The 25,000-nt window shown below is 41.9% G+C and overlaps 1 protein-coding gene across 1 annotated transcript in view; it reads left to right on the forward strand.

Moving 5' to 3' along the window:
- nrn1la (neuritin 1-like a) overlaps positions 1-25,000 on the forward strand; it is a 130,037-nt gene that overhangs the window by 77,679 nt on the left and 27,358 nt on the right. The gene's annotated exons all lie outside the window — the stretch shown is intronic.

Raw genomic sequence — 25,000 nt, forward strand, 5'->3', positions numbered from 1 at the left:
AAAATTCTGATTTGTGAAAAATATTTAAATTAGAGGTTGCAATGTAACAAATTTGATAAAAGGCCAAGGGGGTGAATACTTTTGCAAGGCACTGTAGATTGACCAAATGTCATTGCTCAAAGCTAGCAAATGTGTTATCAGTATAAATATCCTTAATACTTTCTATACCCTTTTCATGCTGAATCCTTTGTTTAAAAGAGATGGTTGAAAAAGGTGATTATTTATTAAAGATGAGTGAATGGAGATATTCTGGATATGTACATATTTTAATGGATTGTATGTCAGTTTCTACATAACTTTATAAAGCCAAATATATCATATTAGATGGTGTCCGTGACCCAAGCATCATTCACATACTCTAATAGTTTCTCTAAACCCTGTTTCCTACCGTTTGACACAAATATTGTGCACCGTAGTGGATTTATTGATGTTCTGCAGTTAATAACAATCTTTAAAGGGGCATTTTTTAAATTGTTGCATCCATTGGTTATGCAAGTGATGATCCATTAAAAAGGGCTGGATTTTGTTTAAAGGATCGAAATAAAAGTTGATCCTAGAGCAACTTAGTCCCAAAAGGGCCACAGTCCTAAGGTTTTTGATGTTTCCCTGCTCCAACTCACCTGACTTGTCTTTCAACTTGTAATCATTGTTAACCAAAGCTCTGTAGCAAAGTCATGAAGCAGCACCATTTAATCCTAATCACAATCTTTTCTTCAACCTAACCTAACATAGTACTTTTACTGCCTAAACTTAAGCAAATAATTCAGTTACCTAAACTTCAGACAGTGAGCAAAACTAAGTGAAAAATCAAAGTAAAAGAAACTTTTTGCTCATGTTTAGATGAACTACAAAAGTATACTTGTTGCATTTCCTGTCCTGTTGGGGGACAAACAGCAGCATTTAACACCCTCAGCATGAGAACAATTTAGTTGCTTTTTAATTTCCTGAAGCATCACCTTGGGGCAGGGATGTTTAGCTCCCGACTTTCTTGTTTTTATGTAATCAAAAGTATTAAAACCCCATACAAACCATAGCCTGTCAGTTTGCAGGCATACACATGGGCTATTGGGTGGACTCAGGTGTTCATCCTGCAGTAAGGCCGCAATGTTAAAACACTAAACCATCTGAGTTAAAACCCCTGGTGACCTCTGTGTGTGGTGGAAAAATTTCCATCAGGCCCTGCAAATAGAACCAAACCAAGCTCAAAACAGCAAATTCCTGCCAGATGAACAGATGTGCCTCCCTGCCTTGATTTCCCAGCTGCATCAGCCAGACTCATTTCAGCTTGAATAGCGGCTTGTGGAGATAATCATACAGCACTTTCCTGAAGAGGACCTCTTTCACAGAAGTGAAGAAATTCTAATTAGAGCACCATGGGAAACCTTGCATGCTGTTAATTTGCATTTACTCACTATATGGACCCAAGTGAACATAATTCCAATCTATATATGTTGCTATATGCACAATAGGACTTTATAAATGTCCAGGTGTTTGCTGAGAGAGGGTGATTCAAAAGAAGATTTGAGCATTTTTGGACACAACTTGTATAAACTTATTTATTTCCATATTTGTGTACAGGAACTATTTTTTGGTGACCAACAGATGGGTGCAGTGAGCACCACATAGAGTGTTGATAAGCATGTGTTTTTTTTTTTTTTTGTTTGTTTTTTCTAGTTTAAAAAGGTTAAAAAATATTGGGTGAGTCAGTGTTTTTAAACCAATAGTAGAAACTTTGTTGCCTTTGCTGTCAAAAACTTCTGTCTATAGTATAATTTTGGCCTAACCCCTAGTGGCAGTGTCGTACCAATTTAACTTGAAGTAAGGTAGAAGGATCGACAACGAAAAAAAGTTTCAAAGTCTCTCTTTAGTTTATTCAGACTTCACTCTCTTTAAGTCTGGAGATGACCTTTGTCTCCTCTTTTACTTATTGTCCTTCAGTTGTATCATATTAAGAGTCTTTCATCTTCAACATCTCCACTTGAATGTGCTATGTGGTCTGTAGAAACTCTCTCTTGGTCCTGCTCCTCTGAACCCACTGGATCTCTGCACATACACGATAGATCACTCCTCCTTCAAGTCAGCATAATTTCCTGTGACGTCTCTCCACACTATATGTGCTCCTGACACATAAGCTCTCACTTCTTCTTTTAGTGACTCCCTCAGAATATTATCAGAGTTTACATCAGCTGTAAAATGTCTCTCTCAGATCTTTCCTGTCTTTGTTTGCAGCAAACAGCTCCCAGTCATTCACAGATGCTTTCTGAAGAGCATCTAGGATGTGCTCTCTCCTCTCTCAGAGCTGCTCAGCTGTTTCCTTTGCACCTCTGCTGGACGTTGTTGGAAAAGTTCTCTGATGCAGGAACTTTCACTCTCTCTCACTGTCAGAGTTCTCAGAGCTGTCATCTCCTAGCTCCTCTTTTCTCCTGTGGCCAGCATTCATCTGATGAGTGGTCATCTCCTTCTCTGGCCTCGACCAGGTCATTCCAATCAGTCTCTTCAGGTTTCCTCCGTTTCATCTCCACACGTGTCATCGTATATGCACAGTCTCTCTGCTTATCCATCCTGGTCAACAGCTGAAGAACCACGATGTCCATTCTCCGCTCATCATCGTGCTCCTCTTTGTCTCTGCTTTGCGATGTAGGTGACCACTCGCGCTTCTGCATCAAATCGATCATTTCTACTGATCGCTTCTTTTTTTTTTTTTTTTTTTTTTTAAACCTGTCTTGTCCAGCATCGTTGCAAACAGAATGATTGTCTGACTGCCGTCTGGTGCTGGGCAATTTTACTCTATCAAGCAGGGATTTATACTACATGTATAAAGTCCCTCTTGATGACATGAAAAACTTTATTAAATCAGACTCTTAATGCTGGACTCGACCGGAGGGGACAGAGAGAGAGAGAGAGAGAAAAGAAAGTAGAAAGAAGAGGGAGGGGAGAGAGAGGGACAGAAAGGGTGTGGGGAGTGCGGGTGGGGACTTGAAACATCATACAGAAGACCATGTAATCCATACTACTTACAACATATATAGCTAAGATCATCCTAGCCAGTAGGTCATTACACAACTAGTTGATAATAGTAACAATAATAATAATAAGAGTAAGAGTAATAATAATAATAAGAACAGAAATAATAAAAAAAATAAAAAAAAATATGATAATAGATATAAGTGAAACTGCTGTATTCAAGAACACGCGCAGAGAAACCTGTGTGGATGTGTTGGAGAACTCGGCCACACGGCGACGCAAAGACTGTGTGGAGACGTTCAGGAAGGAGTGACCATGCAGAGTGATCATGCAGATGCCACCTCACTTGAACAGAGGCCAGAGTCAGGCCAGCGGTCCCGAGACCCAGGCCACCAGCCCCCCCGCAGGCAACAGATCCCGACCGGTCCACAGAGACGACCACTCGCCCGCCCAGGAAGGCAGCAGCAGGAGACCCCAGCAGGAGCCGCCCCGCGGACACAGGGCACCGGCCCCGGCGGGCCGAGGCCAGCAGTCCCCGACCCCCCCGAGCACCGGCCGCCCGGGACAGACGGGGCAGAGGGCCCGGGCCCAGGAGCGCAGGGACACCCCCCCCCCCACAGGCCGAGGGCCAGCACGCCACCCGGGGGGACCCGGCCCGCCCAGACGGCCACCACCAGAGGCCAGCCCCACACCCCAGCGCCCAGCCGCACACCCCGAGAACCAGTCCTGCCCCCCCCCAGACCAACACACACACACACAAACACACACACTCTCCTTCCACTCCTCCATTCATCCTCCCACGCATACACCATTCAACCCTCACATACTCTGTCCTCCCACACACACACACCATCCTTCCACCATCCATCCTTCCACACACACACCATCCTTCCTCCCACACACTCACCATCCTTCCACCATACACTCTCCCACACCTACCTCATCCTCCCACACACACATCATCCCTCCACCACTCATCCTCCCACACATACACCATCCTCCCTCTCATACACCATTCATCCACCTTCACACCTCCCACACACACACACACACACCATCCTTCCACTACCCATCCTCCCACACATACATCATTCTCCTACACATACACCGTCCTCCCTCTCCTACACCAAACATCCACCTTCACGTACCCCATCCTCCCACACACACACACCACCCCTCCATCACCCACTCTCCCAAACATACACCACTCCCCCACACACACACCATCCTCCCTCCCATACACCATCCATCCTCCCGCACACACACCATCCTTCCACCATCCATCCTCCCACACACTCCCCCATCCCTGCACCATACATTCTCCCACACATACCCCATCCTCCCACACATACATCATCCCTCCACCATTCATCCTCCCACACCCACACCACCCCCCCTCCCACACACCACGCATCCACCTCCACACACCCCACCCTCCCACACACCATCCCTCCACCACCCATCCCCCCACACCCACACCACTCCCCCCCCCCCCCCCACCCCCCCCCAACACACACACACAAACACCATCCCCCCACCACCATCCTCCCGCCACCCCACGCCGCGGGGGGACAGCCCCAGCCAGGAGGCGAGGAGACACGAGCCAGGCCCCCACCCCCCCACCCCGCCCCCGCCCCCCACTCCCCACCCCCAAAACAGCATCTTCCCCCCAGGGCCAGCAGCCAAAACCCCCCGGGACAGCCCGCCTACGCCCCGGGCCAACGCGACATGCCACCCGGCCCGCCCCGCCCCCGGGCCATCCATGGAGACAGGGGCGCTTGAAGACCCCATCCCCCCTCCCTCCCCCACTAGTGCTGGAATATATTATGTGCTGTTTGCAATTAAAAAAAGAGGGTTAAAATTGGGGGGCAGTAACTGCATTGAGGAGGGGGCGGGGCCACCTGAGCAGTCCCACCCACCTGACCTCGCATGTTCCACCCCCCAAAACGTGTTTGTATGTTGCAAATGTTATTTGTGCTCAGTGACTAAGTGGAATTAAAAGCTGGGAGGCATGCTGCCGCTCAGCGAAGCAACGGGGCCATTATGATGACCCCCCTGCCCCGCCCAGCGCAACAAGCACACCTCCCACAGCCCTACCTGTGTATGTAGTGAAGAGTGGGGGAGGGGAGGGGTCAGGAGATGTAGGTCCAGAGTGGAGTAAGCCTCCCCCCTGGAAGACGACCCGCCAGTGGCTTAGGGCGCCCCCGTCCCCCGCCGGCCCCGAAGGGCGTCACAGGCCCGGAGCAGGCACCCCAACCCAGGCACGCCACGAACCCCCCCAGGGGCCAGCCACCAGCCCAAGGGGCCACTTTCCTCTTTCTGAGTGGGAGGGGGGCGAGGCAAAGGAAGGGAACCCCAGGCCCACGCCCCCAACACCCGGCCAGGGCGCCCCCCAGAGGACACGTCCTAACCCCCTGCAAACGCACACACACTCTCTTTTTTTTTTTTTTTTTTCCCCCAGCCACTCACACACCCTCTCACACACCTCTATACACCAACACCTCAATACGTGCACATACCTCCACACACACACTTCACGCACATACCTATAAACACACACACCGGTGCCCACATACACACACACTCTCATACCCCTCCATACACATACACCACTACACACGCACTCACATACATACCCGCATATACACACAAGCACCTCCATACATACTCACGCCTCCACCCACTCCTTCACTCCTCCACACACACCTCGACCTCCACGTGCACACACTCATATATACACACCTTCACACACCCCCACACACACATCCCACATAGACCTCCACACACACACCCGCACACCAGCATACCTACGGACACACACACACACACACACCCACCTATATACAAACACACCCCCACCCAGGTTCCGGGGCTGCGACCAAGCACCAGGGCACGGACCAACCCCCGGCACGGCACATCCGGACGGGCCCAGCCCCCCCCAGCAGCGGCAGACCCCCCACCCCCAGGAGAGGGGGGAGACCCGACACCCCAGAGCCCGGGGCCCCCACCCGGCCCACCCCGGGCCCGACCGGCCACCCGGCCAGGGGCCGACGGACACCGACCCAGGCACCCCGGCAGCCACCCCCCACCGCCACGAGGCAGCCATACCCCGGGGCCCACCCAATGCCGCCCGCCCAGACCGGAACCCCCAGCCGACCCAGCAGCGGAGCAGCCGAGATCCCCACCCAGGAGACAACCGGAGACCCGAAGCCACCAGGGACCCCCCACCCATATCCACCCCCATCCAAGCGAAGCCGCAATCCTCCACCTACATTAGGTGATGTAGCCAGTCACAGGGGACCAGAGGGAATGAAAGTCATCTGATTGGTTCCTGGAGGAGGCAGACATTGTCTCAATGCTGATGTGATCTAACAGGAGATTTCTAAACTGCTGGATAGACAATTATTCTTATCTTTCCAGTTCACAAGAATAGTTTTCTTTGCGATGCATAAGACTGCGAGGACCAAGTTTATGGAGTGTATTCCTATGTTAGTGTCACCCAGGTCGCCCAGTAGGCAAAGTGTGGGGTTTGCAGAAAAACTGGTTTTAAACCATTTTGAGAGATCTTCACACACCTTAATCCAGAACCTTTGGACAGGTGTGCAGGACCACAGCGCATGGATGTAGCTATCAGAAGTGTTCTCAGAGCAGTGTGGGCAGATATCTGATGGTGAAAGGCCCATCCTGAACATCCTGTGTCCTGTATAATGAGTTCTATGGAGAATTTTGAATTGTATTAGTTGTATATTTGAATTCTGAGTCATTTTAAACGTGTTTAAACATATTTGTGACCATCTTTTCTGATCAAAGTTATTAGATAAATCATCTTCCCATTTTGAAGTTGGGAGAGATATCCTGTCTTCTAGCTTTGCAAGTAATCTATATATTTTTGATAATAATTTTGGAGTATTAAGATTCAAGAATTCTGCTATTCTGACAGGAAGCTGCAAGTCTAACTGTACAGGGGTATACTTCTTACATATAATTGATTTTAGTTGGTGGTACTCTAAGAATTTATTGCTGTTGATTCCATACTGTGAGACAATTGTGTTGAAAGATACAAAGTTTCCATTTTCTATTATCTGACCTAACTGTTGTATTCCTTTAGTCTTCCATTGAGTGAAGTTTATCCTCTTTTTGTTCTGCAGGATGTCAGGGTTGTTCCAGATGGGTGTAAGTCTACATGGAAAGAGGGAAGATCTGGTTATCTTACAGAATTCCCACCAAGCCATTAAGGAAAAACGGATGTTAAGGCTTTTAAAGCACTTATATGGTTTAATGGTTGAGCTGATGAACGGCAGGTCAGAGATGACTAAGTCCTCACACAAAGCCTGCTCCACATCTAACCACGGCTCATCCAGATAACTGGGTTTGAGCCACTTTGAGATGTACTGCAGCCTGTTAGCTATAAAGTAGTGATTAAAGTTTGGTAGATCCAGTCCTCCTCTATCTTTAGTCTGCTGTAAGGTTTTAAGACTAATATGTGACGGCTTGTTTTTCCAAAGAAACTTGGATATGAAAGAGTCCAGAGATTTAAACCAACTGGTGGAGGGTTTAGTGGGTATCATTGAAAATAAATAATTAACTTTAGGTAGAATCATCATCTTAATGGTGGCAACTCTCCCCATTAGTGAGATGGGTAAGCGCCTCCACCGTAAGAGATCATCTTCTATTGTTTTTAGTAGCTGAACATAGTTTAATTTTGTTAAATCTGATAATCTGGGGGAAATATTTATACCTAAATATCTAATGTTTCCTGTCTGTATTTTGATATTAGGGATGTTTTGTAGGTCACAGTTGATGGACATGGCTGTAGTCTTAGACCAGTTAATAGAATAATCAGATATTGATGAGAACTTATTAATAACTGTGATTGTCTCAGAGAGTGATGTTTGTGAGTTCTGAAGGAAGAGTAATACATCATCTGCATAAAGACTTATTTTATGTTCTTTATTTTTGCCCTGGATTCCTTTAATTTCTATATTTTGTCTAATAGCAGCTGCTAACGGCTCTATGAAAATGGCAAAAAGTGAGGGGGAGAGTGGACAGCCCTGTCTGGTGCCTCTCTGTAAGCGGAAGCTTGGAGAAGTTTGATCGTTGGTTTTCACACATGCATTTGGGTTATTATATAATATTTTAATCCACTCTATGAAAGCAGATCCAAACCCAAATTTGTCTAGTGTTGCAAATAGAAACTTCCAGTTTACCCTGTCGAAGGCTTTTTCTGCATCTAGAGAAATGATTGTGGATTCTAGATTATGTAAAGTAGAGTAATCTATGAGGTTAATTAGTCTACGCGTGTTAGTAGATGAATGTCGACCTTTTATAAAACCTGTCTGGTCCGGATGTATTATAAGAGGGGTTATTTTTTCTATCCTTCTGGCAAGAGCTTTACTAATTATTTTCAGGTCTACATTTATTAAAGATATGGGACGGTAACTGGATGGAAGTGTGGGGTCTTTGCCTGGTTTTAGCAATAGTGTTATATTAGCTAAGTTCATATTTTGCGGTATTTTTTGTTTTTCCTGTATTTCTAACAACATATTATAAAATGTAGGAGCTAGCGTTGTCCAGAATTCCTTGTAAGATTCTGCTGAGTAACCATCTGGACCCGGGGCTTTATTGTTGGGCATATGTTGGAGAGCTTCGTGGAGTTCATCTACAGTAATAGGTGCATCTAAATTTATTTTATTTTCATTTTTTAGTTTTGGTAGATTAATGTTGTTTAAAAATTGTTCAATATGTTCATCTGTTGGATTAATCTGTGATTCATATAATGTTTTATAGAAGCTTCTAAACGTGTCATTTATCTTGTCTGGGTCATGGCTGATGTTTCCGTCTTGATCTTTAACAGAGGAGATTGTTGTTTTCTCCTTGTTTGTTTTTAGTTGATTTGCTAAAAACTTTCCAGATTTGTTACTATGTTCAAAGTTCTCCAAGCGAAGTCTTTGCACTAAAAACTGTGTTTTTTTATCTATAATTTCTTTAAGCTGCAATTTAGTTTTCCTTATATTATTCATTGTGTGCTCTTCGGGGGAAATGCGGTAAGCCTCCTCCAATGATTTAATCCTGAGTTCTAATTCTAAAACTCTTGCTGTTTCCTTCTTCTTCTTATGTGAGGAGGAGGAAATTATTTTCCCTCGCATTACTGCTTTTCCTGCTTCCCAAAGAAGACACGCTGAAGTTTCAGGCATGTCATTTTTTTCTATATAAATTGACCATTCTTTTTTAAAATAATCAATAAACTCAGGATCTTTCAATAAAGAGGTGTTAAATCTCCAGCTTTTACCAATCGGTTTATTATTTTTGTTTCTCAGACTGAATGAAACTGGTGCGTGATCGCTGATGCTGATTGGATGTATCTGAGTCTCTGAAATGTCGCCCATTAGTGAGTTACTATTTAAAATATAATCTATTCTAGAGAAGGAGTGGTGAACTGAAGAGAAGAAGGTGTATTCTCTTAGTTTAGGATGGTGAGAGCGCCAAGCATCGCAAAGACCAAAATCCTTCATGTACTGTTTGATAGTTTCTGACGACTGCCAGACTCGATGACTGCCTGATGTGCTGCAGCGATCTTGTTCAGTCAAGACTACATTAAAATCACCAGCTAGCACTATTCTGTTATCTGAATAATTCTGGAGTGTAGCAAACAGGGAGTGGAAAAAGGAGGGATCATCTGCATTGGGGCCGTACACATTGGTAATACATAATTTGATATTACAAATAGATAATGAAGTTATCAGAAATCTGCCTTCCGGATCCACTACTGTGCTATCTATGTCAAAATTTAGTCTCTTATTAATAAGAGTAGCTACTCCTCTCTGCCTAGAATTATAACAAGCTGAGTAAACATGAGGAAACTGAGCTGTTTGAAGAAGGTCTATGGTTGAGTTTGTTAAATGAGTCTCTTGTAGTAAGACAATGTCAGCCTGCAGCTCCTGTAATTTATTAAAGATCTTCAACCTCTTCTCCCTGGAACCGGCTCCATGTACATTCCAACAGACGATTTTTAACATGGTTATTGTGAACGGTTTAATGCTTCATGCGTGTTACTGACGCGTGTGTCTTTGTGCGCCCCTCTTGCGTGTTCGCGCGTGTTTGCATGCAGCCTGATTGCGCGCGTTTGTCCGTATGTTAAATGTCCGTATATGTAGTCTACCTTAATGCGTGTTCTCTCATACATAAAACGCGAGTGTTTATATGTATCATGTATGGTGCGGTGCGGCTGTGCGTCCTGACGGTGTTGCGTGCGCTGCTGATATTACGAGCTGGATTACAATTAACAGTGAAGACGTGAAATAGAAAGATAGTGAAAAGTGAAAAGTGAGAAGAGTGGTAAAACAGAAAAAAATACATCTATCTAGGTGTAGAGGCTGTGATGAGACGAGCAGTGTGTTCTACTGTCAGTGATCTATAATGGCGAGTTAAGAGTGATCATTTGGAGAGATTGACTTACAGCACCTGGGATCAGAAGAGCCACGGAGTGATGTCCGGGTCGCGGTACAGTTGTCCATTAATAAACAGTTTATCCACCGCGATGACAGCGCGAGCGCCATTGGCGATCGATTTTCTCCTGATGGGAAACAGGACTCTCCGTCGGTCCAGAATCTCTCTCGGATATTGGTCGTTTACTCCGAAGTTGGTCCCCTTCAGTTCGCGGCCCTGGTTCTTCACCTGCTCCTTCTGTTTGAAGCTGACGAACTTCGCTACTATGGGTCTTGGTCTGCTGGACCCGGGTTTCCTCCCGCCGAGCCGATGGACTCTGTCAAAGGAGATGTTTTTCACCGTTTCCTCCGGGAGCTTCAGGTGGGTTTTGATGAAGTTTTTCACCGTGGTCTCGGGGTCCTCCTCCGTCTGCTCTGGAATCCCTGCAAATACCAGGTTCTCTCTCATGCTCCGCGCCTGCAGATCGATCACCGTTTCCTTAATCTTCTTATTTTCATCTGAGAGACGGGTCAAGCCCTCGGTGAGGGATTTTACCGTCTCTCTGAGACCGGCATTTTCTGCAGCCAGACTTTCCACCTGCTTCTGGCTGAATTCTAATGATTCACGTAGCACCTGGAAGTCCTTGTGGAGAATTTCTACCAGACTCAAACGCGCATCAAAACTACTGAGTTTCTTATCTATAGAGATCAGAACATCTGTTGAGTCGTTCCCCGGTGGTGAAATAGCTCCAGGTGAATCCTCATTTCGCTGTCTCTTGGACTTAGATGAGGTGGAGGGGGTGGACGTGTTGTTCGGTTTCCCCATGACGATTCTGTCGTAACAACGATCTATAAAATCTGTCAGGCTGGCCAAATCCTCCCCGCTGTGCTCCAGAGTGTACCTTTTAAAGACACTATAGTCCTACTTTAAAGAATATTTTGATTAAGTTGGCACAAAATACAATCGAATGAAAGTAGAAATGTTTGGGCGCGCCTAGTTTGAATCTGCCGTCTCCCCCGGAACTACGTCACCTACAGCATTAGCGTCACTTACTCTACTGATCGCTTCTACTGACCAGTCCAGCCAGCATCTGCTCTTTCACAGAAATCTTCACAATGTCTTTAATTAGAAACTCATTCTTCTGGACTAGATCAACAGACATGCTCATCTTTGAGGTTATAATGTCTTTCTCTGGTATTATGTCCTCTAATTTTCTCTTATAATTCAAAATAAATCTATTGAAAAGTTGTCTATAAAATGCTGTATTGTTACCATCAGTCTCTTTTCTGTTCTTTTTTTTTTTGTCACCTCAAAAGAAATTAAACTCTCGTAAAACAAAAATCACCATGTTATGATTCATACACAATATACTTCATGCAAAATAGTTCAGTAAACCATTTAACTCTGTTAATAATTCATCACATCAAAATCACTCTTATGACTAAAAAAAATGCACTTAATGGTCATTAGCCAAGGTTTCTGTCTTACTAAGTGTATGCATCATCTCTCATTTATATATGCTCTATATATGAACAGCTATATGTTATTAAATAAACCAGATGTCTGCATGTGAGAACACTACATGTGTATCAACCACACTATGTGTAACTGACTATATGTTCTTTAATCTCTAAAAGCAGGTTGAAAGAAATTGTGGATAAAATCTTACTAGTCTTGATCAGACTTGATCCAGCTGCTGTGTTTTCTCATCAGAGGAGCCTCAGCTGACATGATGCGTGGACAGATGAAGGATCCATCAGCGAACCTTGTTCAGCTTTCTCTTGTCTCCTCCTTCATCGGCTCTCACTCATCAGAATAAACAAACAAAACAAAGAGTTTAATACATGATGGATTCACTAAGTCTTCATCATCAGCCAGATAACTCCTTATCCAAGAATCTCTCTTCTTTTCCTTTTGTTTTTCTTTCATTTTTGCTGCTGTTTGAAAGTCAGTCGAACCTGGGTTACTAAATGGAATTCCAAAATTGAAGAAATCCACAATGACAACGTTGGTCAATGGGGATAGACTCAGCTTTCAGCAACAGTCACCTTCCTTCGTCCCTGACTTACATACTCCCCTAAATTATTTTAAAGCCTCATTCCATCTTTCCATCTACTCTCTCTGTTCATTTTCTTTTCTATCACTGGACTACATCACAAATCCTTACCAAAACAAATTTAACACCTTGAACTTTTCTGTGCTTCACAGGCAGGTCCTTTCTAATCTCTGCACTGTATCTCCTTTTCACACACTTTTCTTCTTCCTCTGGCTATAAATCTCTACACCTTCAGTGAATTGTAAAAGAAATTTGGATGTGCATACAGGCAACTTCTCTCCAAAGCTCTTAAAATGAACCAAAAACAAGAATCTATTTTCCTGAAGGGACAGAGACAAATGGAGAAGCAGTGACACTTTCTTCTTAAACATTGACAAGGAAGACATAAAACTTCCCCTCCTTTGGTAGAACAAAGGCTATGGGCATCCTGTAAAGGAGACCCCCCTTGCTTTGAAAATGAAAAAAAATCAGTAGAACTCCACTGTCTCTTACAGCAGAGGCAGGGACTCCACAGTTTCCAACACCCTTTAATCCCTCTCAAACAGGCAGACAATCTCTCACTCTCTGACACGCACTAACATACACACACACACACACACACACACACACCTCCAGGTCTGTTCATGCTTGTCAGACCTAGGTCCTATAGATATCCTCCTAAATAAAAGTTCTTATTTATTCATCATTTTCAAATATATGTATTCATTCAGTTATTCTATTCTTTAACTATTCTACTAAATATCTCACCAATAACAAAATTCTTCTCTTCTAAAGCACTTAAATGCACTCTAAAAGAAAGCTCCTATTTATTTAAAGCCCCTCAGTTCTCTATATTTATAAAGATGTAGACCTATCTATCTAAGGCTCATGGTGCATTTTTTTTAGCTAAAACTCTCCTCCTTAAATCACTTAACTCTTGTAGAACAACTGTAACAAAGAACCTACATGCCCAACAATCAGCTTCTCTAGCCAAGATAATGTCAAATTTGGATTTTTAAGATGACATGAGTAATAACTTTGTTCTTTTTTGCATTAACCCATTAGATGAAATTAACTTGTTCATTTCCCAGATTAATCGGTTTTCGTTAACATGTTAAATTTGACAGGCATTATAAAAATTGCCAGTTTATTTGGTATATGTAGGCTATGTATATATATATATATATATATATATATATATATATATATATATCTATAATTATTTATTTATTTATTTTTTAGGGATCTGGCAACTGTCTGAAATCATCCTGGGACTCCCATGGGGGCAGGGACCCTTAGTTTGGATGATCTCTTAGGGCCTTTTTGTCACATTTGTCACCTCCATATTACATCTTGCGTGAACATTGAATGAAGTTCTGAGGATGTGCTGAACTGATGTTTCAAACAATTACACGACATCTGAGTTAACCATCATAAATCTCATGTGTTGTTTTCTACAGTGCTTTCATTTTCCTGATTTCCTCTCACTTGTAAATGCTTCATGCTAAGAGTTAAGAATTCATGGTTAGGGTCAGAAAAATGTTCATGCTTAATGCGTTAATGTTTTAGTATTTATCATGATTTTTTTTTTTTGTGATTTTTTGCAATATAGCCGTCTTTTTTAAGACATCAGCTGTCAATCTGTGTCTGTTCGGGTAGATTTTTTCGCGCTGGTCAGAGGCTGTGCTATACGGGAGATTTTTCTGAATATTTTTTCTTTTTTGCAAGACTTGTTATTGTGAGTCTCCATGGCAACGAGACTTGTTTACCATCGGGATCAACTGATAAAACTCTCCAAACTCAAGATTATCAGTGAAACAACACTTCAAATCCCAACGGAGTTGAAAAGAAAGAGAAGAGGATGCAGGGCAGGAGCGAGGCAGAGAGAAAAACGGTGGCGATTCAAACCGTTTCTTCCAACGGTTGTTATGGGAAACGTAAGATCGCTAGTTAACAAAATTGATGAACTCCAGGTGCTAACCAGGTCTCTTAAAGAATACAGAGAGTGCAGTATTATGTGCTTCACCGAGACATGGCTGCATGAACACATCCCAGACTGTAATGCGTCTGTACACGGCTTCAGGACGGTCCGTGCAGACCGCAATAAACAACTCAGCGGGAAGCTGAAGGGAGGTGGAATTGCGGTGCTGGTAAACCAGCGCTGGTGTCATCCTGAACATGTCACTGTTAAAGAGAAGATCTGCAATAGAGACATTGAACTGCTAGCTGTGAGTCTCCGCCCGTATTATTTACCCAGAGAGTTCACATGCGTTATTCTGGTAGCGGTATATATATTACCTGGTACCGCTCCAGACGCAGCCTGTGATGTCATTAACTCTGTAGTGGCCAGGCTTCAAACACAACATCCAAACGCATTTGTGGCGATCTCTGGAGATTTTAACAACATCTCCCTCTCTGCAACTCTACCAACTTTCCAACAGTTTGTCAGCTGCTCCACCAGAGAAAACAAAACGTTGGACTTATTTTATGCAAATATTAAAAATGCATACAGCTCCTTTGCCCTGCCACCTTTAGGAAGATCAGACCATAACCTAGTTCTTCTCTCCTCCTCCTACAAGCCCATCGTTCAGCAACAACCAGTCATTAGAAAGGCTATTAGAACCTGGTCTAATGAAGCTGAAGATGCTCTGAGAGGATGCTTCGAGGCTACAGACTGGAACGTCCTATGTGAACCTCATGGAGATGACATCAATGCCTTGACTGAGTGTGTGACAGATTATATTAACTTCTGTGTGGACAGCACAGTTCCAACAAGAACAGTGAGGTGCTTCCCCAATAACAAACCCTGGATCACCAGTGACCTGAAAAAGCTGCTGAACATCAAAAAGAAAGCTTTTAGGGATGGAGACAGGGAGTTATTGAAGTCCACACAAAAACAACTTAAAACACAAATGAAGAAGTGCAAGGAGGACTACAGGAAGAAGTTGGAAAGTAAGCTTCAGAAAAACAATGTGAGGGATGTGTGGTCAGGAATGAAGAAGATCACTGGCTTCGGGATAAAGGAGGATCAGACCGATGGAGGTCTGGACAGAGCGAATGAACTGAACATGTTCTTCAATAGGTTTAGCTCACCTCCTGCTTCAACCCCAACTAGCCACACACCCTCCATGAGCCCACAGCTTTCCTGTCACACCTCCACTCTGTCACCCTGCAGCTCAGTCAAGGACCTGGACACAACCTCATCTCCCTCCACATCAGGACTTCCTGAAACCTCCTCTGCCTCCACCTCCACTCTGTCTGTCTCCTGTAACCAAGTCATGCAACAACTGGTGAAACTGAACCAGAACAAGGCTGCAGGTCCAGATGGTGTCAGTCCCAGAGTTCTCAAGACCTGCTCAAAACAGCTATGTCCGATTCTCCAGCACCTGTTCAACACCAGCCTGAGCCAGAGAAGAATCCCAGTGCTGTGGAAAACATCCTGCCTTGTTCCAGTGCCTAAAAAACCACAACCAGCTGAACCTAAAGACTACAGACCAGTCGCCCTGACATCTCACGTCATGAAAGTCCTGGAGAGACTCTTACTGGCTCACCTCAGCAAGCAGGTGAACACCTTTCAGGACCCATTACAGTTTGCATACCGTAATGGGCTTGGGGTTGAAGATGCCATCATATACCTGCTTCAGAGAGCCCACTCTCATCTGGACCAGTCAGGCAGCACTTTGAGGGTCATGTTCTTTGATTTCTCAAGTGCTTTTAATACGATTCAGCCTGCTCTGCTGTGTGAGAAGCTGCAGAAATTCCAGGTGGATCCCTCCACAACCACCTGGATTTACGACTACCTCACAAACAGACCACAGTTTGTGAGACTGAAAGGTTGTGTGTCTGAGATGGTGGTCAGCTGCACTGGAACACCACAAGGGACTGTACTTTCACCATTTCTATTTACGCTGTACACCTCAGACTTCCAGTACAACTCTGAGTTCTGTCATCTGCAGAAATACTCTGATGACTCAGCAGTTGTTGGGTGTATCAGTGATGGACAAGAAGCAGAGTACAGAGAACTGGTCGGTCAGTTTGTGAAATGGTGCGTTGACAATCATCTCATCTTGAATACCAAGAAAACAAAGGAGATGATTGTTGACTTCAGGAGGAACAAGAACACACATAGAAGTGTTTCCATCATGGGAGAGGAGGTGGAGGTGGTGGAGGAATACAAGTACCTTGGAGTTCAGCTGGACAACAGACTTGAGTGGAAAAGCAACACTGAGTACATTTACAAGAAAGGTCAGAGCAGACTCTACTTCTTAAGGAAGCTGAGATCTTTTAACGTCTGCACCAAAATGTTGCAAATGTTCTACAGGTCTGTTGTTGAAAGTGCAATCAGCTTTGCAGCAATCTGCTGGGGCACCGGCATCAGAACCAGAGACTTGAAAAGAATTAACAAACTGATCAAGAAAGCCGGTTCTGTGCTTGGAGTAACTCTGGAGCCGCTGGAGTTGATCATCAAAAAAAGAATTCTGTACAAGCTGACGAAGATAATGGAAGATCCTTCACACCCTCTACACAACGCCGTGACGAAACAACAGAGTGTGTTCAATGGGAGGCTTGTTCAAGTCCGATGCAAGACAGAGAGATACAGAAGATCCTTCCTTCCAGCAGCTATCAGGCTGAAGAACAAAGCCCTTAATTAATTAATGTGATTGTTTTACTAAAAAATTACTACTACTACAATATTGAATTTCCCTTTGGGATTAATAAAGTATTTTTCATTCATTCATTCATTTCATTCATTCATGTCAGTTGGAAGCTGACATGATAAGTTGCTGACTCATCACTACTTTATCTTTAGATGTGGACAAACATACTTTTTAAATAGAAATTACAGCTTTCCTTTCTCATTTCCCTCTCCACCAGCTCTGTTGTTACGCCAACTCTGAATCTCGAACTATTCTGCTTCTCCAGCAGCTTTTCTACATCAGGTCCTCATTAAAACTTCATGTAGATGAGTGAAACCAATAATCTTCGAGCTCCACAAACAGCCCACCCTGAAATCAATAGTATTCTTAGAAGACAACACACACACACACAAAGAGAGAACTTTAGTGGGAGAAGTTCTGTATTATTAAATATTAAACAGCAGGTCTCTGAGGATGTGGGGAGGAGTTGTGGTGATGCAGTGTCTGACCCAATTAGTGTCTCCTGTTCACCTGCCAGGCTCCAGCCGTGGCTCCACTCTGACTTTTATCCATCACGACAAGCCTCCTCCGCGACAGTCACACACTTTAGGAGTGTTATCTCCTCCGCTGAGTACACTAATCATGACATGATGCATCTGTGCCTGTCACACCTTTGAAGAGGACCATCTTACCTCTGTGAAATATCCCTTACAACCAGTTCTACAACGATCGCTCTCTCTCTTCAGGAGAACTGCCTGTCATAAAGTTCCTCTGGGATGGGATAAACTCTGTAGTAGTATTGTCTCGGCTTTTTGTGTCACCAGTAAAGAGTTTTTGCTGTTGTTTTTCATTTTTATGTTCACTTCTACTAAACATTTACTTCCCAGACATGAACTTTAAATGTCATGTCCAAACTAGACCTCTGAAGACAAATCTATGTTTGATGCCATACTCTTCTATTAAATGTTAGTGGGGTGAATAAGAGTGGAAAAGCAAGAAAAACAGAAGCTTAGAGGAGAGTGTTGGTGAGTTTTGTGGATCCTGATGAAGCCCAGAATAACAACTAAGTACTTCTGGGCTCACGATGAAATAATTGTTTTGTTAAAGTCAGTCGTTTTATATTTTCTTTTAAACGGCTGTACTTAATACTGATCTAACAAAAAAGGAAAATAAAATCCTTTTGTTTAAAAAAGACCAAAATTCTGACCAAAAGAAAGCTGGTACACCAGTTTCCTTCCTAGGATTTTTACAGATCCTGATCCGTGCAGACCAGGAGCACACTACGGCTGCAGGTGTATAGAAATCAATATGTGGTCCTTGTCAAAGTCTCTTAAATCTTTAAGTTTGCCCATTATTCATCAACTTCAAGGACAGCATACTTCATATATCCCACCAGCAGCCATGTTCTACTGTAGAAAGATAACTATTGTAATTCAATTTATAGGTTAGCAATCATTCATTTATGGCCGATTGGTGTCAATTTTCCCTGATGAAAAGCCTGAAAAGCCCAGTTTTCTATGACTTGTCAGCTTCAGTGACCTGATCAGGTTGTGCCTGCCATTCATCACAAGTACTGCCAAAAAGTGTTTCACTGGGCAAGTGCCAGATACTGGTGATTGGGGAACAAATTGAACAAGACAGGTCATATGAAGAGATTTAAACATCAAACATCAGGACTAGAAAACACAGAAATGGAAATTTCTCAAACACAATGTGGAAAACTTTTGGTTTGTTTGGCCTATTTAAAATGTATTTAAATGTAAAATATGCTTTTCACAAACCCTGTTTTTTCTGTTCTTTTAAAAAAGAGCTAGGTCTAAATATTTAAATCCTAGGGACTGTGGCAGTTTGTTTTAGTTTTATGAATAAATAGCCTGTTTTCTCTTAGTTAAGTCCACTTATTATCGTGTTAGCTGTTCACAAAATTGGTCTTTAGTTTATTAAACAGCTGTTCTGTGCCCTCCATCTTGACACGGTTATATAAAGAGTGAACTCACAGGCCACATTATTAGATCCACCCTGTTAGTACCAGGTTGGACCACTTTTTCCCCCAGAACTGCCTTAATTCTTGGCGTCATAGACTTAACAAGTTGTTGGAAATATTCCTCAGAGATTTAGCTCCATATTGACATGACAGCATCACATAGTTGCTGCAGATTTGTCAGCTGCATCCATGATGACCTTTGTGACATGGTGCATTATCCTGCTGGAAGTAGCATCAGAAGATACTACACTGTGGTCATAAAGGGATGGATATGGTCAGCAGCAATACTCAGGTAGGTTGTAGTGGTTCAACCAGGCCACGTTGGTACTAAGTAAGTAAGTAAAACTTTATTTATAAAGCACCTGTCAAGATATAAAATCACAAAGCACTTAACAAGAGTCAACAATGTAAAAAACAATCTAAAATGAATAATAAGAAGATTTAAAATATGTGTTTTTAACTGACCTTTAAAAGCAGCCACAGAGTCCACCAATCTCAAGTCCAAAGAAAGAGAGTTCCAGATTCTGGATGGCATTGGACAGAAAGCTCTGTCTCCTTTAGTTTTTTAACATTGTGTGGGGCACCATCAGCAGGCCCTGGTCACAAGACCTCAGGGAGATAAGGCTTCAAAAGCCCTCTAATATAGGCTGGTGTCTGTCCGTGAAGAGATCTACAGGACAGTAAAACAATCTTGAATTGCACTCTGAAATAAACCGGAAGCCAATGCAGTTGCGTCAAGTTTGGAGTCACATGAGAAAACTTTTTTGTCAGCAGCAGCATGTTGAACAACTTGTAACCGTTCTAAAGAGGTTTCGCTAAAACAGGTGTACAGTCCATTGCAATAATCCAACTGTGATGAAATAAAAGCATGAATAATGAGTTCCATTTCAGGATATGACACAATGGAGCTTAGCCTGGCAATATTTCTCAGATGATAAAAACACAAATGAACTAGAAACTTGACATGTGCATCCAAAGTAAAACCAGAATCAAGGGTTATGTCAAGATTCCTAACAGAGAATTTAGCCAAAGAACCAAGAGGTCTAAGTGTTTCCTTTATCCCAGACCTGCATTTTTCTGGTGCAAAGATAATTATTTCAGTTTGGTCTCAATTTAATTGAAGAAAACTGTCTGCCATTTATGGTTTAACAGAGTCTAGGCACTTAAACTATGGAGTTTAGACATTTCATTTGGGTGGAATGAGTTGTACAACTGAAAATCTTCTGCATAGCAGTGATAAGAGATGCCTCAAAGGTTGATAGAATGTGCCTAAGAGGAAGCAAACACAATAAAAACAGCAGAGACAGAATCTTGTGGTACACCAAAATGGACTGAATAAGGGGCAGATCTGTACTTAGAAGTAACAACAAAAAAACAATCTGTCAGGTACGAAGAGAACCAATCCAAGGCAAATCCTGATAGACCAACCCAGCACCTGAGGTATCCCCCACACCATTACACCAGCAGCCTGAAACATTGACACAAAGCCAGATGGATCCATGTTTTCATGATGTTTTCACCAAATTCTGAGCCTAGCATCTGAATGTGGAGCTGAAATGGAGACTCTTCAGACCAGCAACGTTTCTCCATCTTCTATTGTAGCCCCAGATTCCTGTTCTTAGCTGACAGGAGGCACCCAGTGTGGTCTTCTGCTGCTGAAGCCCTCATTCTTTCATTCTATTCTGACATCGGCCAGACAATCTGGTCCAGACAACTGCTGCTCACTGGATATTTTCCCTTCTTCAGACCATTCTCTTTAAACCCTATAGATGGTTCTGTGTGAAAATCCCAGGAGATCAGTAGTTTGTGAAATACTGAGACCAACAACCATGGCACGTTCAAAATCACTTAAATGCCCTTTCTTCCTCATTCTGATGCTCAGTTTGAACTTCAGCAGGTCGTCTTCACCATGTCTACATGAGTAGATGTATTAAGTTGCTGCCATGTGATTGGATGTTACCTAATAAGTGGTCAGTGTGTGCGTTCATGACCTCAGCTTTTTAGTCTTTTGCCTCACCCTTAATGGTTGCTCACTTCTCTCTGTCCTTCTGATGTCCTGCAAAGATTTTTGTAAATCTATGTACTTTAGCGTACATGGTTTGTTCTCTGTGTCCTCTAAGCAATTTTTTTTTTATGACCCTCATTGATACAGGTGCAAAGCTTATTTTTACTTCTTATGGCAGAATTTTGACTTCTGTGGTGAAATGACACGTTTATACACATTTACCCTGTGGAATAATTTACTTTCAACTAATATAAATCACACATGTGAACACCAGCACAACAAAAGATTACCGTGAAGAGATCAGAGTAAGTCCTACGCTTTGTCCTTCTTTCTCTCCCAAGTATGTCCAGTGATTACTATTCAGAAATTATAATTCAACAAGCGCTTGTCACTGGTTCTCATTGTTTACCAGAGACAGGAGCTTCGAGATGAAAGAATAAAGAGCTTAATTCTAATAAAGACGGAAATAAGCAACAGATGGTAAAATAAATAAGTTGCCAAAACTTTTTCCAGCAGCTTCTAGTCTTTCCATCACTAGTGAGGAGAGAGAGGGTGAAGGTAGGAAAACACTACAGACAAAAATAATTCAGAGTTCCTGTCAGTCACACATTTGTGTTTCCGTTTCAGCCCGTCACCTCTCAGATGTGGTGTGAAGTGACAATTGATGTAGTTTTTTCCAGACACACGTCAGACAGTCTGATGATTTATTTATTGATCACCTCTCTCTCTTTCATCTGTGCAACATCTCCCCCATCCCATATTATCAGAAGCTGGGATGCATCTTTATGAAAGTTAAGGGATGATTAATTAACTGTCTTCTGTTTCAAAGGGGTCCTTATTTCCTTCCAAGCCATCAAAAAAGTTGTGCTCATCCTTGTTCTTCTTATTAATCTTATTTATTTAAATAGGAATAGTACACACATTTTTAGCTATTAGCTAATTTCCATCTGTTACTGTAAGATAACGTTAGATGTAAAGTTTATAATAAGTTTACTTCTAATTTTAAGTGTAAAATCACAATGGATGTCTAAATATAATAAGAATATGTTGTGTCCATGTATTAAAAAGCACCCAAAGATTAAGATTTCAGTGATCTTGTAAATTTAATGGAAGCCTCACCTTCTGACACAGACCTTATGAAGTTGATTGTAACATCCTATAGTTCTTCACTGTTTAGTAAAGCCTCCACATTTCCACCCTGGATCACCATTATCACCAAACAGACACGGCAAGGAACAGTATTTTTGAGAACTAATAAAACCAGCAATTGAAAATGTTTTGACACTATTTGGAAGGCCAGATTATCCAATAAAGCAAACAAAGGCTGAACAATGAGCAGGTACTAAACACAGGTGTGGAAGACAACTGGAAGGCAGGAGACAAAACACAGATGTACAAACACAATTCTTCAAATAAAGCAGGAAAACAACATGCAGAACACTTGGGTTCAACACGTCCTCCAACTGAAACAGTTATATCAGACATAGTTATTTTCCCCTTTTAGTCTCATAATTACATCCTGTTAAATTTCTGCCCTACAAAAGATATGAGGGAACATGCCCCGACAACTGCTTCCACACCAGACGTTGTCAAATTGGTCATTTAAGAAGCCACACAGTCCACATATGGAGGAAGGAGGAGTGGTTGGATGGCACATCCAATTGCAGCTCCTTTGTGAAATGTGAAGTCAGGACCTACATTTGTTCTATGAGTGACACAACCAGGTCTCTATGTAGAATCAGTTTTCCTTAGAGACCTTCTTTTTTTAATTACTAGCCGATGTGGCTGGTAGAGTCCCAACATGACAAGTCAATCAGGATTTACACAGACCTTTTTTTTTCAGGGAAAATGATCCAGATTAAAGTTCAACTGAATGAATTTAGTCAAACATTTTTCTTTAAATTGTTTTTATTGATGTTTTTTTAATAAAAATACTGAACAACCATAACAACAATGTTTCAGTGTTCTCTTGTCTTACTCTTTTTCACTTTGGTAAAATTAGAAAGCAGTCCCTGTTTATGCTGATTTGCATTCTTTTTTAGACATCTTTATCATCAATAAAGAAGTTATGGAGATAAAATGGACTAAATATCATTGTGAGTGTGTAATACATGGTGTGTGTGAACTTTTTAAATTAATTTGTTTGTAACTTTGGGTGGTTGTATATGTAATACATGATTTGTAAACCCTGTAAACCATTTTGTGCATGACTTCAGGTACTTGCAAACCTATGTTCAAATACACACACAAATATATAGAAATTACACATACAAATAAAGGTACGCATGCACAAATTACAAAAAAGCCCAAACATTAATATTTTACATGCAAAAATGTGTCATTTAACCACAATCCCAATGAGTTGTAGAAAGCGAAAGATATCAAATTTAATTTATTTGTGTAGCACATTTATTAAAAACCAAAAGCTGACCAAAGTGCTGAACAATCTTTGGAAGCAAAGAATAAACAACAATAATAAAAAACAATTATATATATATATATATATATATATATATATAACTTATACATGCAATAGTGAACTGGGAATCTGTACCACCTCTACTGTGTGCAATGCTTGTTTATATTGTTTTATTTAACTTATCTTATTGTTATTTATTGCATTCTATTTGCCTCTATTTTGCTTTGTACCTGTATATATTGTGTCTTCTGCTTGTCCTGCTTTACTGTTGGTGTTGTACTGCTGCTGGTGTATATATATATATATATATATATATATATATATATATATATATGCATAACAAGTAAAGAAGCAACATATTTTTTAAAATTTGCACAATTCTTCCCACATAAGTTAAAGTCAGGAGCAGATGTAAGGCATATCTTTGTTTTTCCTTTTATGCAAGTACAAAAAGGTTTGAGTTGGGATTAATCCTTTTTATCCCTTATTCATAATAATTATGATAAATATATGTATATTTAATATATGTATATAATGCTGGTATATCATACATCTCTTATGACTGCGTGTCATGTCAATGTCATGCATTAAATTGACACGTAAAAGAAAATTAAGAAATGTTATTTATTTAAAAAAAATAAATGTAACCTATATTATTCTCTGACACCTGTTATTTAACAGTGTTTCCACAATAAAAAGTCATATTCCTCCTCTGTCATGCTTGTCACATCCTAACTCAATCCATCTGTCTACTTACAGGTGACATTAAAAACATCTTCAGCTTGTTATCTGTCAGAAAGTGTCCTGAAAATTCCTGCTGATGGTTGACAAGGTTTTTCAGTAGCTTGTCACATGACAGACCTGTTGTTGCTGCTGCTGGTTGTATGTTTTTTCTGGTTTTCTGCAGTTTGTGCATGTGGGGTTAAAAGGCTACACATTCATCAATCAATATTTTCATATTAGCTTTGGAACGAGTCACCATGTTTATGAAAAGGGTCTCTTGGAAAATTTCTGGCTACCAGTTCAACTGCTGTATCAGCCCAGTCTAAAGAAAATATATTAAATGTTTATGTATTTTTATTTGAACTTTATTTGACCAGAATCTCAACTGTGAACCAGGGCTCATCTATAATGGCAACCTGGGCCAGAGGCAACAGTAAAACATATGCTGGCATCCATATAGAGCAATGACACAAGTTTACAATCTTATTACTGCTGTTGCTGCTACAGTGACTGTCACCAACAAAATGAAGTTTTAAGTTTACAAATGACGATAAATTCTCTTTGTCTTATTTATTTTTAGAATGTACACAATGTCATCAAAAGTGAAACATAAAATACAATAAAACAAAGATTTCAAAAAGTCTAGGAAGCAATTAGTAGCAGGGGCAGCGATCACAGACAATTTATTGCAACAAGTTAACAACAGAGGAAAACAGAGTGAAGGAGCTGTGTTTTAGTTTCTGGTGTAACTGGTTCCAGTCATTTAAAGCTGCAAATTGGAAAAAGAAATGACCAAAGCTGTGCAGGC

The sequence above is a fragment of the Melanotaenia boesemani genome, chromosome 10, assembly GCF_017639745.1.
Source record: "Melanotaenia boesemani isolate fMelBoe1 chromosome 10, fMelBoe1.pri, whole genome shotgun sequence".
Classification (NCBI taxonomy): Eukaryota; Metazoa; Chordata; class Actinopteri; order Atheriniformes; family Melanotaeniidae; genus Melanotaenia; species Melanotaenia boesemani.